This window comes from Oryctolagus cuniculus, chromosome 4, assembly GCF_964237555.1.
Source record: "Oryctolagus cuniculus chromosome 4, mOryCun1.1, whole genome shotgun sequence".
Taxonomy (NCBI): Eukaryota; Metazoa; Chordata; class Mammalia; order Lagomorpha; family Leporidae; genus Oryctolagus; species Oryctolagus cuniculus.
In genome coordinates this window covers 43496967-43511599 of record NC_091435.1, presented here as the reverse complement: position 1 = coordinate 43511599, position 14633 = coordinate 43496967, and the positions used below count along the sequence as shown (strand labels likewise).

General features: G+C 37.7%; 1 protein-coding gene across 5 annotated transcripts in view; it reads right to left on the bottom strand.

Moving 5' to 3' along the window:
* The window catches only part of CADM2 (cell adhesion molecule 2), a 1119939-nt gene that overhangs the window by 513577 nt on the left and 591729 nt on the right, over nucleotides 1–14633 (bottom strand). The gene's annotated exons all lie outside the window — the stretch shown is intronic.

Below are 14633 nucleotides of genomic sequence, written 5' to 3'. Positions count from 1 at the left end.
AACTTTAAAAAGAAAAGAATGAAGTGGAGGGTGGCGTGGGTGGTGGAAGGTGAATAAAGAAGGCAGAAGAGCCTCCTGCATCTGTTTGTCCAGGGGATGAAAAGGAGGTGGCATGATCAACTGTTTTAATTGTTTATTTGAATTCCAATTTAAATAAGTCTGGGTGATGCTATCAAAGAAGCAACTCAAATTGTAAAAATTCCAGGCAAACCTCAGTATCTCTGCAGGTGATTAATTGCCTTAAAAAACGAAAGAGGTGTCAAGACTGACAAACAACAGGCCTACCCAAGATTTGCTCAGCATGATGCTAAAATTTTGAAGAACATCCTTATCAGATCACCTTCTTAGGTATGTAAAATCTATATCCCAGGGAACTGAGCAGAAAGGCAGCTGAGCAGTATAATTTAGGTTGTTCCTAGGAGCTATTCCTGGAAGATGAGCTGGTGTGGTCAGATATATCTCAAGTAAATATGTTACTAGAGTCTATAGAATATGCTACTTAATGGAAAGAAAATAGATGCTTCCCCAAGAGCTGTGAATTTCCATGTGTGGTCAGCTGCTCTTGCCCTGGGAAACTTGAGGGAAGTGAAACTTGTTGAAAAATCCTTGTAATTCTTAACTATACCTTCTCATCTAAAGACTTAGATGTTTGGTAGATTGAGATAGAATAAGACAGAGGTCCTGGATCTTATTCATATGCTCTGGCAGATAAAAAGTCAGAGTTAATCATTTTTAAAAATTCTTTTAGAGGAGTGGAGGAAGAGGAAAATTAGCCCTGGTAAGCCTGGTTTTTATAGTACTGGTCGTTAAGTCACAATTCTGGCCCATGATTGGGATGTGTAACAGAGATGAATGATTCATCAAGGCTATACTGCAAATATTGGATTCAAAGGATATAGACATGAAAAAAAAAACTTACAAATTACTTAGCGTCAAGATAGTATTGAATTATACCTCTGGGCAATGAATTGGTCAGAGATACTTCCATCTTAAGGCTACAAATTTGAAGGAGGAAGTATAGAGTTTGAAATAGTAATATAAAAATTGGAATCATAAGGTATAGTTCGAAATCTCTCCTTATCCCTTCTCTAATGGCTTGACCTTGAGCTATTGATGTTTCTAAGACAAAAGTTTCAAATATGGAAAAAATAAGACTTAACGCATTGCCTGATAAATGAGTGTAAGTACAATTTTACTCCCACACAATAAAAAACAAGAAGCATTTATTTATTAATTCCTGTAGTCATAGATTCAGGAAACCCAAAATGTTATATTTATTTCTAATATTATTAACTGCAACTAGTCCACCAAAGAATATATCATCATGAAGCTTTCTTCATTTGGGTTCTCTCTGGGTAAAGACCCATAATGCCTCAGTAGCTGCTAAAAGTTACAAGGAATGGAAAGTGCAAGGAGATATCCTAAGGCTTGGATAAGGAGCAGGCCTGGGTGGGGAGTGGCCAACCTAGCAGCCAGTGGAAGTGGAGATGCAGGGGAATGTGAGCACGGCTGACCACAAGCAGGAGCTCAAAACATGGTCCCTTCACTCCCTCCTTCCTTATTTCTTTCCCTATCATCCTTTCTTCCCTTTTTCCCTTCTTACTTTCTTTCTCTCTGTTTTGGACATACAGGAAAATATATAATCAACAAGTTTGGCTTTAGCTATGATTTATGCAAATTCATAAAATTTCTACATTGTCTATTATATGAAATCTGGGAATCCCACTCTGATAACAGAGTTATCACATCAATTGGCCCATTCTATTGCATCTCTCTTTGAACTTGTCTTGGGGCTTCTGTGTATTTTCACAGGTAATTCTCTTTTTTTAATTTAATTTTATTTTATTTACTTTTTTGACAGGCAGAGTTAGACAGTGAGAGAGAGACAGGGAGAAAGGTCTTCCATCTGTTGGTTCACCCCCCAAATGAGTGAAAAACAATGGAGCTACACCGATCTGAAGCCAGGAGCCAGGTGCTCCCTCCTGGTCTCCCCTGCAGGTACAGGGCCCAAGGACTTGGGCCATCCTCCACTGCACTCCTGGGCCACAGCAGAGAGCTGGACTGGAAGAGGAGCAACTGGGACAGAATCCAGCGCCCCAACCAGGACTAGAACCTGGGGTGCCGGCACCACAGGTGGAGGATTAGCCTAGTGAGCCACGGTGCTGGCCTTCATAGGTAATTCTCTACATCAGCACCATTTTTCCTTTTTTGTTGTCTCTTATAATTACAAACTTGTGGGGAGCAACTGAGACTAGGCTAAGTTACAGGAATTAAGACTTATTCTATGCATCTGCTCTCCCACAATATGGCGCTGGGAGAGGAGTAAACAACTTTTACACAGCTGCCTCCAGTTCAACCAATAACCTGTAGGAGCTGATCCTGCTCCTGATTGGAGGAGAGCAGCGTACTCGGCGTGTGGGTAGCAGAGTTGGGATTGGTGGAAGAGGACTATAAAGGAGGAGAGAGACAACATGCACCAGGAACATCTAAGGGGAACATCTGAGGGAACACCTGTGCAGCCCCCGTGAGAGCCGGCCGGCGGTGTGCCGCTCCCCGGCGGAAGTGGGGAAAGTGGCAGGGGGAACCGCCCTTCCACGGAGGTGGAAGGGACGGTAGCCAACCCGGGAAGAACCAGCAGCAAACTCGGGAAGGGCCGAGCAGATGAAAGAACAGCGCAGGGTCCTGTGTCGTTCCTCCGCGAAGAGGGGGAGCGACACAAACTCATATGTTTCAACTAGCTGAATAAACCTTCCTGTGCTTTGCATGTGCGCACTGACCTGATTCTGAGTGTGTCCTCCTCTCTGTTTAACCAGAACACACCCATTCTCAAAGCAGTTATACAATTATTTTTTAAAAGATTTATTTATTTATTTGAAAAGCAGAGTTACAGAGAGGCTGAAGCAGAGAGAGAGAGAGAAAGAGAGAAAGAAAGAGAGAGAGAGAGACTTCCATCTGCTGTTTCACTCCCCCAAATGACAGCAACGGCCAGAGCTGGGCCAATCCTAAGCCTGGAGTCAAGAGCTTCTTCAAGGTCTCCCATGCGGGTACAGGGGCCCAAGGAGTTAGGCCATCTTCTGCTGCTCTCCCAGGCCATAGTAGAGAACTGTAATAGAAGTGGAGCAGCCAGGACTTGAACCAGTGCCCACATAGGATGCTGGCACTGCAGGTGGCAGCTTTACCCACTATAACACAGCTCTAGTTATGTAATTATTTACTGAAGTCTTACTCAACATTAATTTTTTCTTATAAGTTGTGCTAAATTTTAATTACTTGCCATCTTAACTTTTCTGTTTTTACATCCAAGCGTTACATTTGACGTCTGATTTGAAAAAGAAAAAAATTAAATATAATAATTTTAAAAAGAATTGGAAAAATGGAAAGACACTTCATTTGGAGATGAAAGAATGAGTACTGAATTAATTTTGAGATGAAAAATGGACTCAGGACATTGAGATGCAGTGAAGTTTCAGTGAATACATAATGTTTCAACATTCTATGCTTTTGGTTAAAGGAGTTTGTATAGTCTAAATGTGTCTCCTAGAATTCAATCATGTACTGAAAATTTAATCCCCACTGTGAGAGTGTTGGGAGGTGGGAACTAATGGGAGATATTTAAGCCTAAGTGGCCTGCCCTCAGGAACAGACAAATGCCATTACATCAAGGGCTCATGGCCATGGGTTCCCTATTTCCCTTTTGCCATCAGCCATATGAGGACACAACATGAAGGTCCTCTCTGGACACTGGTGACTCAACTGTGTACTCTAGATGTGGGAGCATATCAATGTCTGTTCATTGTAAATTACCCAGTATGTTTTGTTATTGCAGCACAAAACGGACTGGGATACAGCTCTGGGATTTTAAATATGGCTGCAGGAGGCAGTGTGTCTGTTGTTATGCGTATTTAGGAATCTGCTTTTTTTTCACTTTTTTTTTTTTTTTTTTTTTTGCATAGGAAGAAAATCAGGACATCTGCTGCTATTCAGAAGAATGAATTTCCTGAGGAAGTAACACTGTTTTTGCAAAAAAATTTGTGCAAGATCTTGAGTTCTCTAGATATTCTGTCGTAAAACATGAAGAGGACATCTTATGCTAAACTGATAGAGCTTGTCCACTGTAAACACTATGATTTTGAGAATGCTACCCTGATTGTTTAACAATGTACACAAAAGAGTTGAATAACTTGAATGATTCCATGAAGTCATAAAGTGTTGCTCACTTATCAGTAAAATACCTGCCACTCTCAATTTTAGGATTAATACATTTGAACTTTTATACCCTTTTCCAATAACTGTAACAGAATCAAATGCAATGTAGAAATGACGTATCAGCAATACTGAGAATGTTTTTACTTACAGTAGCTGGAGAACATAGAGTCATTTTTTCTAATAGCTGCATCAACATATTAAAACAAGCTTGACAGGATAGATAGCTAGGGGACGGTCTGTTCAAAGAGAACCTCCACTTTGACTATGACCTTGTCTAAACAAGATAAGAGTCGGAGAACTCAGAGGGCTTCCATAGCCTTGGAAACTCATGACTGGAGCATAGGGAGATTACTGATGCCATAGACAGGAGTGTCAATTGGTAAAGTCAACAACAGGAGTCACTGTGCACTTACTCCTCATGTAGGATCTCTGTCCTTAATGTGCTGTGCATTGAAATTTAATGCTATAACGAGTACTCAAACAGTATATTTCACTTTGTGTTTCTATGGGGGTGCAAACTGTTGAAATCTTTACTTAATGCATACTAAACTGATCCTCTGTAAAAAAAAAAAAAAAAAAAAAAAGAAAAGAAACTATCAACTCCCAACTTGACTCTCATTGGGATTAAACATGACAATAGGTCTGATCTGATTTCATCATCATTTAAAAAAATCATCTATTATTTTTCACTTTATGTTTCTGTGTGGGAGCAAACTGTTGAAATCCTTACTTAATGTATACTAAGCTGATCTTCTGTATATTAAGATAATCGAAAATGAATCTTGATGTGAATGGAAGGGGAGAGGGAGTGGGAAAGGGGAGGGTTGTGGGTGGGAGGGACGGTATGGGGGGGAAGCCATTGTAATCCATTATTCGTACTTTGGAAACTTATATTCATTAAATAAATAAATAAAAAAAATACTACTTAAAAGTGGATTTTTATTCTGCTGGAAGACCATTCTTATAACTCATTCAACAGTGGTGTAGGTATGTGGGTACTGAGACTTCTTTTAAAAGTCTGCTAAACATAGTATGTAAGTTATTCTACAAGGTGAAAAGGTAAAAAAAGGTAAAATACCAATGAGAAAATAATGTTGTAAAGAATCATTGATTTCCTTCTGAAGGAACTATAATAATATATTGCACCATCCTGGAACATAATAGTTTTTTTTTTTTTTTTTTTTAATCAATTGCTTTTTTTTTTTTTTTTTTTTTTTTTGTTAAGATAAACTCCTTGTTTGAGGCATAGGACCAACTTCTCAGGGTGGGATTAGAGAACTCTGGCAGGAAGAGGTCTTCTTTCTTTTTGTGTTTCTTTAGGTACTGAGATGCTGGCCTAAGCTGAACCACTGGGTGAACGTTCTAGAGCAAGGATAACATTTTGTGGTTCAGTGAGTGAAACAGCTTTAAAATCTGGAAGAGATTTCACAGGACTTTTTCTTCTTCTTTTTTTTTTAATAGTAAAATATATGCCATCAACCCATGGGAAGGGTCGAGCCATAAGTCACTCTGGAGATGGCAGACAAGGTCTTCGTAGAGAACAACAGAGTGAGAGACGCTGCTGTACTTCTATGGAAGAAGATTTAGAGAAGCTGATTTAATGAAAATAAGAAAACCTTAACATTATATGCTACCTGTTGTATGTATATTTTTCTGTCCAGAAGTATAGTGTTGTGTGCCAGCCTCTAATTTTAATATTTTACATGTATATAATTGAATTCTGTATATATTTAACAATTCAAGTTTTCTTTATTATTTATGTGTGTACAGACATATATGTGTGAATATGTATATATATGCAAATTTGATGTGTGTTTATATATGGGATGAATATTTTCATACATATATGTGAAAAATAAAGAGATGTATAAGTATGTATACTTTTGTCAAATTGGTTGAAGATTATTTAAGGGAAAGATTATATTCTAATAATTATTTTATTGAATTAATGACTAAGTTGTGTCCCCTATCTCAAAATTTGTATGTTAAAATTGTAACCCTCAGTGTGACCATATTTGGAGATACAATTAATTATGGTTAAGTGGGGTCATGATTTAAAGAGGTAATTGAAGTTAAATGTGTTCCTAGGTTGTAGCCTTGTCTAATAAGACTAGTGTGTTTGTAAGAAGAGACAATAGGGCTATGTATGCTCAGAAAGAGGACCATGTGAGGGCACAAAGATGGTCATCTACAAACCCAAGAGAGAGGCTCCCAAAAACCAAGACTGCCAACACTTTCATCTCGGACTTCCAGTCTCTAGAATCATGAGAAATAAATTGCTGTTGTTTAAGTCACCCAATCCGTGATATTTGGTTATGGCAGCCTAGCAAACTAATATAGTAGCCATCATAATAAATATTTTATATAAACAAATATTTGACAAATTGGACAACTGTCAAACAAATCACAGAATGGAGGAAAAATGGGATCTATCTTTCCCTGAAATACAATCGACTATTTGGAAGGATCTCTGTGTGGTGGACCAAGTACAGCATAGAACTCAGGTCTAGATTCAAATGAGTGTGCTGTTCATGCTGATCACATTTACACTGATGTGAGAGTTGAAAACATCATGGGTGACCATATTTATCACCTCTAACCTACTTTAACAGCCACTATGTTTTAAGTAATGTCAAGTCTAACATGACAGGAATATCAATTTTGTTCTTAAAGTTGTCAATAAAATATTGTTGTATTTTCTACCAGCTCTTGTGTTCAACAAAGGCCCACAAAAAAACTAAATCAGTACTTTGAATCAGTCAGACTCCTACAGCTGTATTAGCCCTTGATAAGAGACTGGTGTACTAGCCCTTGATAATTAAAAGAGATTTGAGGAAATCTTATTTATTATAAGTTATATCTTTATCATATAGATTTTGATGAAAATGAATATAAACCTAAGAGATTTGATTAGGCTTTCATGATAGCATGAATCATATGGCAATAAGAAATTTGAAAATAAGGCTCCCATTAAAAGCACAATTGATGGGAATAGATTTATCATGATGAAAATCTTGAGGGCCTCCTCTTAAGTTCTGGTCTCTGTTTTACTCTTCCCTGAAATTACTGTATTTATTTCATGAATCAGATATTATCATCTCCAGTCATATTTCTTTTCTAACTCCAGACTTACATATTGATCTTTCTAGGTGACATTTTTACTTTGAAGCCACAGAAGCAATTCAAACCTAGTATTTCCAAAGCTGAAGTCTTGATTTTATCTAACTACACCAAATGTCTAGTATTCAATCTTACCTTGTCCATTCTCTTATTAAAAAAAAAAAAAAGAACTGCATCTGCCCAGTTGTTTGAGCCCAAAAGTAGGTTCCCTTTAATTGATCTGCTTCTCTTGCTCCATCCATTTCATTTCTATTATTTGGGAAAGAAGATGCTAATGAATGGAAGAATATTGTGATAATAAAAACAAAACAAAACAAAGCCCAGGGCTGTGGCGTAATGGTTAAATCTGCTGCTTGCGTTGCTGGCACCCCATATAGGTACCAGTCGAGTCTCAGCTTCTCCACTTCTGATCCAGCCCTCTGCTATTGCCTGGGAAAGCAGCAGAGGCTGGCCCAGGTGCTTGGGACCCTTTGCCCACGTGAAGGACCTAGAAGAAGTTCCTGGCTTTAGCCTGGCCCCAGCGCTGGCTGTTTTGGCCATCTGGGGAGTGAATCAGCATATGGAATATATCTCTCTCTGTCTCTCCATCTCTCTGTGTAGCTCTTATATTTTTTTTAAGATTTATTTATTTTTAACTTGAGATTCAGAGTTACACAGAGAGAGGAGAGGCCGAGAGAGAGAGAGGCCTTCCATTTGATGGTTTACTCCCCAGTGGGCTGCAATGGCAAGCACTGCACCGATCTGAAGACAGGATCCAGGCGCTTTTTCCGGGTCTCCCACATGGGTGCAGGGGACCAAGGACTTGGGCCATCTTCCTCTGCTTTCCCAGGCCACAGCAGACAGCTGGACCGGAAGAGCAGCTGGGACTAGAACCGGGGCCCACATGGGATGCCGGCGCTCCAGGTGGAGGATTAACCTACTGTACCATGGCACCAGCCTAGATAAATAAGATCTTTTTAAAAAATAGCAGCCACTGACAAAACCAGGGACTGTTAATAATGATTTCATTAAACTACATGGTGTAGCAATGACAGAACAGAATAGAAGAACATAAAATGAAAGGCATATGACACTTGTAAGATAAAAGGTAGAGAAGCTAGGGATAGGATAGCAAAGGAATGTCTCATCAACAGTAGGGAAGTTAAAAGAACTTGTGAAAACTCTGAAAATCTCATATATTCTTGAAGCATTTCATAGCAATAATCTACAAATGGGGTTTCACTTTTAAATTTTGATATTATTTTAAAGTATTCTATTGTATGAATAAAATTAGTGGACCATGGAAATTTAAGATATATTTACTGTTGTATCCAGATGATTGAATGTCATTACAGTTATCTATGACATTCTTATGTTTCAGTATGCTTATCAAAGGCATGAAAACACAAGTCCAGCACTGAAAGAATCTGAAGTATCTCATACCACATTTATATTTTGGAAATGTAACCATAATCATTTTGATCAGTTGTCATCATGAAAAGTCTAAATGGTTATATCTCTGATTTTCCTCCAACAGATATTAAACCCAGGCCTTCCTATTAAAGAGAAGGCAAAGCAAATCATAATCCAAGTGTTGTATCAGGAAGCTTTTCTGTCTCAGAAATATATATGCAGTCTTATAAGGCATACATTTCTCATTCCTGTGCCTCCCCCACACAGTGTTATATATAGCTCTGCAGGATAATGTATTCCACTCACGACACTACAGTCCTGAAAGGTCAGTGTAGCTGATTAGGCACTCGTTCCTGTATCCCAGCCATCACCTCTCTCACTTCCCACATCAGACTGAAATGGCAGAATCCCAAGTACATCCGACAGAATCAAATCTTCCACTGCAGCAGTGAGTGTGGAGTGATTCGAACACTCTGATTTTATTATAAGCAGGCTGGAAATTGCATCAACAATTTCCTGACAATAGTTTTCCTGATAAAAATTTTATACGACACCGTAGCTGCCATGTGACCTCCACCTTAGCTTTTAGCTTGGAAAAGCTTTTCCAGCATCTCAAACTTCTCGGGGATCTTTTTTTCAAGTAGTAAAACAAACACGAACAAAGTAGGCTCTTTCCTGTTTCATTCATGAAAGCAGCCATGGTGAAGTGGAAAGGGCACTTTGAAGAGCTGGGTCTGAGTCTCAAGACAGTGATTCCCAACCACGCAGCCTTGTACATGGAAACTCAGCATCCCCACCTGTAACACAGATCTAATTGAGACTCTCATTTCCTGGAGTATTTGGCAAGCTGGGGGGATCCAGAAGAAAACATGATCAAGAAAAGAGTGTAGACACTGTAAACAAAATATTAGCCTAGTAAAAGGAATGTATGGGTATGAGTTCTTGTTAGACTGGCTCCTGGCATTTGTAGGAATAACTTCTTATATCTTCTACTCAATACCTCATGCCTCCACAAGATCTTATAGAGGAGAAATAAAAATAGCAATATTAGAACAAATTTTACATATGCTGCTTTGTATTAGCAAAGGGCAGAATAATATAACTTTTAAATTAAACAATATAGATCTTGGCTTGAATCAAGCTTCTGCCACACATAGCCTGGGTTAAAATCTTGGCACTGTCACTTGCTATCTGTGATCACTGACACTTTAACCAAACCCCCTAAGTCTAACTTTATTCCAATTGTAGGATATAAATGTTACTTGTAAGTCAAGGTTATCATTATGCTGAAATAAGATGAAGTTGAATTTCTGATATGTAATCACTTGTTATTTCACAGTAGCTAAAATTATTTTATATAGAATCAGACATAAAATTACTAAAGCAAATTGGTAGTCTATTTTACCTAAATTAGAATATCACTCAATTTAATTTAATATAATCTTGACAGGTTAAAATAATACTAAGTTACAGTCACCAAAGAGGATAAAGATTCTATTGTGGAAAGAAAACCATTTTCTTCTCTTTTTAGCACATTACTGTTCCTGTGGCACACACAGATGTACACACACAAACGTGCTTGTGGACTGGTGCTTTCACCAATCAGCGTTGACAGCAACGTATCATTTTAACATATGTTCTATTCTCTGCCTCCTTTCAATTCTACATAGAATTCAGAATTGCGTTTGCTGCTAGATAGCAGACTCAATTCTGCTCATCTCATTTAAAAGAATTATTTTTGCAATGTTAATATATGCCAATGTAGATTATTCTATGTACACTGAATACATTGACTCACTTAAAACAGTGACCTAACAGGGTGTGGTACCAGTGATTTCAGCATCACAGCATGTTACAATAGGTGTAATTCTGCTGAACTTAAAATACATATGATCATTTGAGAAAACATTACAAATTCTGTGAACCTAGAATACCTTTTCTCATATCACACAATTACTTTTTTAAATAAAGAGTCAAGAAACAATTCTTAGAAATGTAAAAAGTTATTTACATAATATTTTACATAACAAACTCCTTATGAGAAATGAGAATATTAAAATTTCAAAAGTACAGTCACAGCAAGTGGTAGGCGAGGCATGAAGATAAATCAAATCCTATTTTTTGCCATGCTGTGAAAAGACTGCTGGCTTTTAATCATCCTGATGTGCCATATGTAAATTCCATCAAAAAAGAAGTTTGGTAAATGTTATATTACAGAACCACAGGGAACAAAGCTATTTATAAACATCAATTAAAATACATAGCATAGTCTAAAGTCATTAATAATATTCTACAAATATGGCTCTACATATCTCGTATTTATTAAATCTTTCTCCTATTTTGATGTGCAGACAGGTCTCTGAATTCCCAAATAACTACCCAGATGCTTCTAGTTCACTCAAGGTCACTGCTAAATTCCTAAGTGAAAAAGCTACAAAGGTTTCTCATGTAGCAATCCAAGGCAAAGAAAATGTAAGTCAGAACAGCTTCAGAAAGAGGAGCTTAGAAACAACTTGAGGTAAACAATGAGAAATAAGAACTTCTGGTCAAATGCTGGAAAGAATGAGTGTCGCCTTTTATTTTAAAAAAAGTAAAAAAGAAAACAATACATCAGTCAAAAGTACTCAAAAAAGTCAATATTCAGTACAGCATCACTTTGAAAGGGAGAATATTTAGTGCTAGAGCATTAGCAAGCCAATTGCCATGTCTTATTACACATTTATGTTTTGTCTGTTCAACAGTTCCTTTTCAACTTCTCTTTTGGAATGAATCACAGGTATAGGTTGTCCTTCCTGATATTTGAGCATCTTTATTTTACTAATCATCTCTTCAACATTTCTCAGTCTTACCAGTTATCGTCAAATAGGGTTCACTTCTATAACTTAAACTCTCACACACGGAATGTCTGTTTCCTTTTTATAGTTTTCTTTTTACCTCTAGATCTCATGCCAGGCTGAGGCTCCTCCTCCTTTCTTATATAGGACAATTTCCCATGGCATCGCTGGCTCAAACAAGAGCCCTCTTGATGTAGTCTTTGTTAAAACACCCAGGCATCCCACAAGGACCACATGAAGATATAGGCCCCTATCCCTCGAATATTCCTTTCCACACACAGCATTAGCAAGTGAGAGCCCTTCATCCTACAGGGTTGTTCTGCTCCCAGGTGGTTTTTTCACCAACCAAGCTAATTTCCCTACAGTGCCTTCTAGAAATATGTTTTTGCCTGCTGTGTCATGCTGAACATTTCCCCTGCCCCTAAAGCTTAGAATCAGTGGACAGAAGGAAGGAAAGCTGCTTTGAAAAGAGGAAATATGGCATCCTACCAGGGAGACATGCAGCACCAAGTATCACAGAGGTAGACAACATAATTATGCTTATCATTCCCCATGACCAGAGGCAATGACAAGAGGGAACAAACTCCTTCAAAGGGGATGGCATCATGTTAGATAGAAGGAGCTGCAATTGCCACAAAAGATACTCGCAAAGCCATGTTTTATTTATAGTGTAGCACAGCATTGCAAACAGAAATTGCCTAATTCAGAAACGACTGCAAACCACAGGGAAAATGAAATCAATATTCCCAGGTGTTTATTTTAGATGGACAATTTTCATGTAAAGAGTTTATTATCTAAGGCCCATGAAGGAGTTGGTAGCAGAGAGTTCCAAATCTCCAACATACTCAGTATTCGCATGTGCATAAAGTGAATCCTGTCATATCTGTTTTCTGATTAGGAGAAATTTAATGCTTCGGTTCTTTGTGATGTTTGTTGTTTTGCTGTAACTGGTGTGTAGATTGAATGGCAGGTGACATTTGATAAGATTTAAATAAGGTAAGAAATTAATCAAATTAACATACTGCTTTTCTAGAGTATAATGAGTCATTTGCATATAAAGTGTAATCGAGACTGTAAATACAAAATGAACTTTAAATTACTAAGGAACATCGTGAAGTGCATTTGTTACATGCTATAAAACAGACATGAAGAAAAAAACATCCTGAAAAGATTCCCAACTCCAAACTGATTTATGATACATTTTGTGGCTGTAATGTCGAGCTTAGCTGCTGTAATTCTCAGCAATCCCTATATCTAGAGAATTTATGACTTCAGTTTGACACAAACAACAAAAGTAGCCACTCATTACAATCATTTTCCTAGCTGTCTCTGCAAAAGCACTTAAAGCTATCACACTACAAGGAGATCCCAAGATAGGAGAAGATAGGGACCTTGAAACAAATTTGCTCAAAACATAAATTACATAGGAATTAAAAGAATAGAAAGCAAAGGTCAAGAGCTTCTCATGTTAATAGTTCTAGAAAATGCCTGTTTGACAATGGTCTAGAGCTGGGGTCAGCAGACTGCTTTCATAGGAACAGAAAACGGCTTTGTGGGAGACACTTTTATCTGTTACAAGGGTCTAATCTGCCTTTTCAGAGGGAAGCAGTCATGGATAACACTTAAACAAAAGGGCATGACTGTCCCAATAAATCTTTATTCACAGTAATAGGCAGTGGAATGGATTTGACCAGTGGCCCAGGATTTACCAATACCTAGTCCAGAATAGTGCTGTCCTATAGCACTTTCTCTGATGATGCGATGAAGAGTTATCTATCTACTTGTGGCTATTGAGGAATTGAAATGTGCTAGTAAGAAACAAATTTTTAATATATTTTTATTTTGACTGAGATCATTCAACTTTAAATAGCTCCTTGTCCCTGTCTACCCTATTGAAAACCTATTAAAACAGGTAAATGACAAGATCTATGTGAAACACTAACATTCTAAGAAGTCATTTACTTTAAAAAATCAGACATCACAAATTTCAACAAATGCTATTTGAACAGAATGAAATCAGTTGATTCCTAAGTGGATAATGAACTTTTTCCTAAAGAATACCAAAAGGAAAATATTAACATATGGTACACATCTAAGTACATATGGAGATTTTGTATTTGCTAGGGTTTGAACTGCAATATGTCATTTTCATCTTAGCTTGTATGACAGTGGCATTCTAAAATGATAGGCTTAGAATATTTTATAATAGTAATGAGGTATTTGAAGAGATATTACCAACTTATCTGAAAGAAGGTTTGCTCATGTCCTAGAATTTAAGGACTTATTCCAAATTAAATAAAGAGCATTGAGCAGAATTTAAACTAACTTCCGCCATCCAGATGGCCTCTGTGGTGCATGGCTTCTGATCTGGCTAAAGATCAAACTCACCTTCTGCTTCTTGTTCTGTCTCTAGCTGGCCCTTGAGTATAGCTAATGATCCTCTGCTGTAATAATTCCTTAATGCACTGTTCATCCTGTTTCTGTCTGGACTCACAGGGCTTTAGTTCTTTCAAGAGAAAGGCAATTGTGATGATTGCCAAGACTGAAAAAAAGGATTCTTGACTTTGTTTTTTTTTTTAATAGAAAAATGATATGATGGATTTGCTCATGCCACATACCACTTGAATAACGTTCCTAGAAGTCAAATTCTCACTTATGTCCTGAGTTTGATAAGTTAGTAGAAAATCTATGTTCTGCTGGAAAGACACATTGCTTCAACAGAAATATCAGAAAAATTAGATTTCAGTTAGGTGTCAATGTGGAGCATTTTAAAATATGCATGTTTCTCACTGAAATCATTGCTCAAACTCACCTGCCATACTAAAGATTTCTGTATCAGAGATCTATCTCTAGTATCTGCTTGAGATCACAGAACGGGAAATAGACAGTTTGCTTATAAATTACAAGGACCAACCTGCCTAGTAATTCATTCAGCAATGGTCAAAGTGCAACAACCCAGATTTCTTTTGACAGGCAGAGTGGACAGTGAGAGAGAGAGAGAGACAGAGAGAAAGGTCTTCCTTTGCCGTTGGTTCACCCTCCAATGGCCGCTGCAGCCGGCGCACCACGCTGATCCAATGG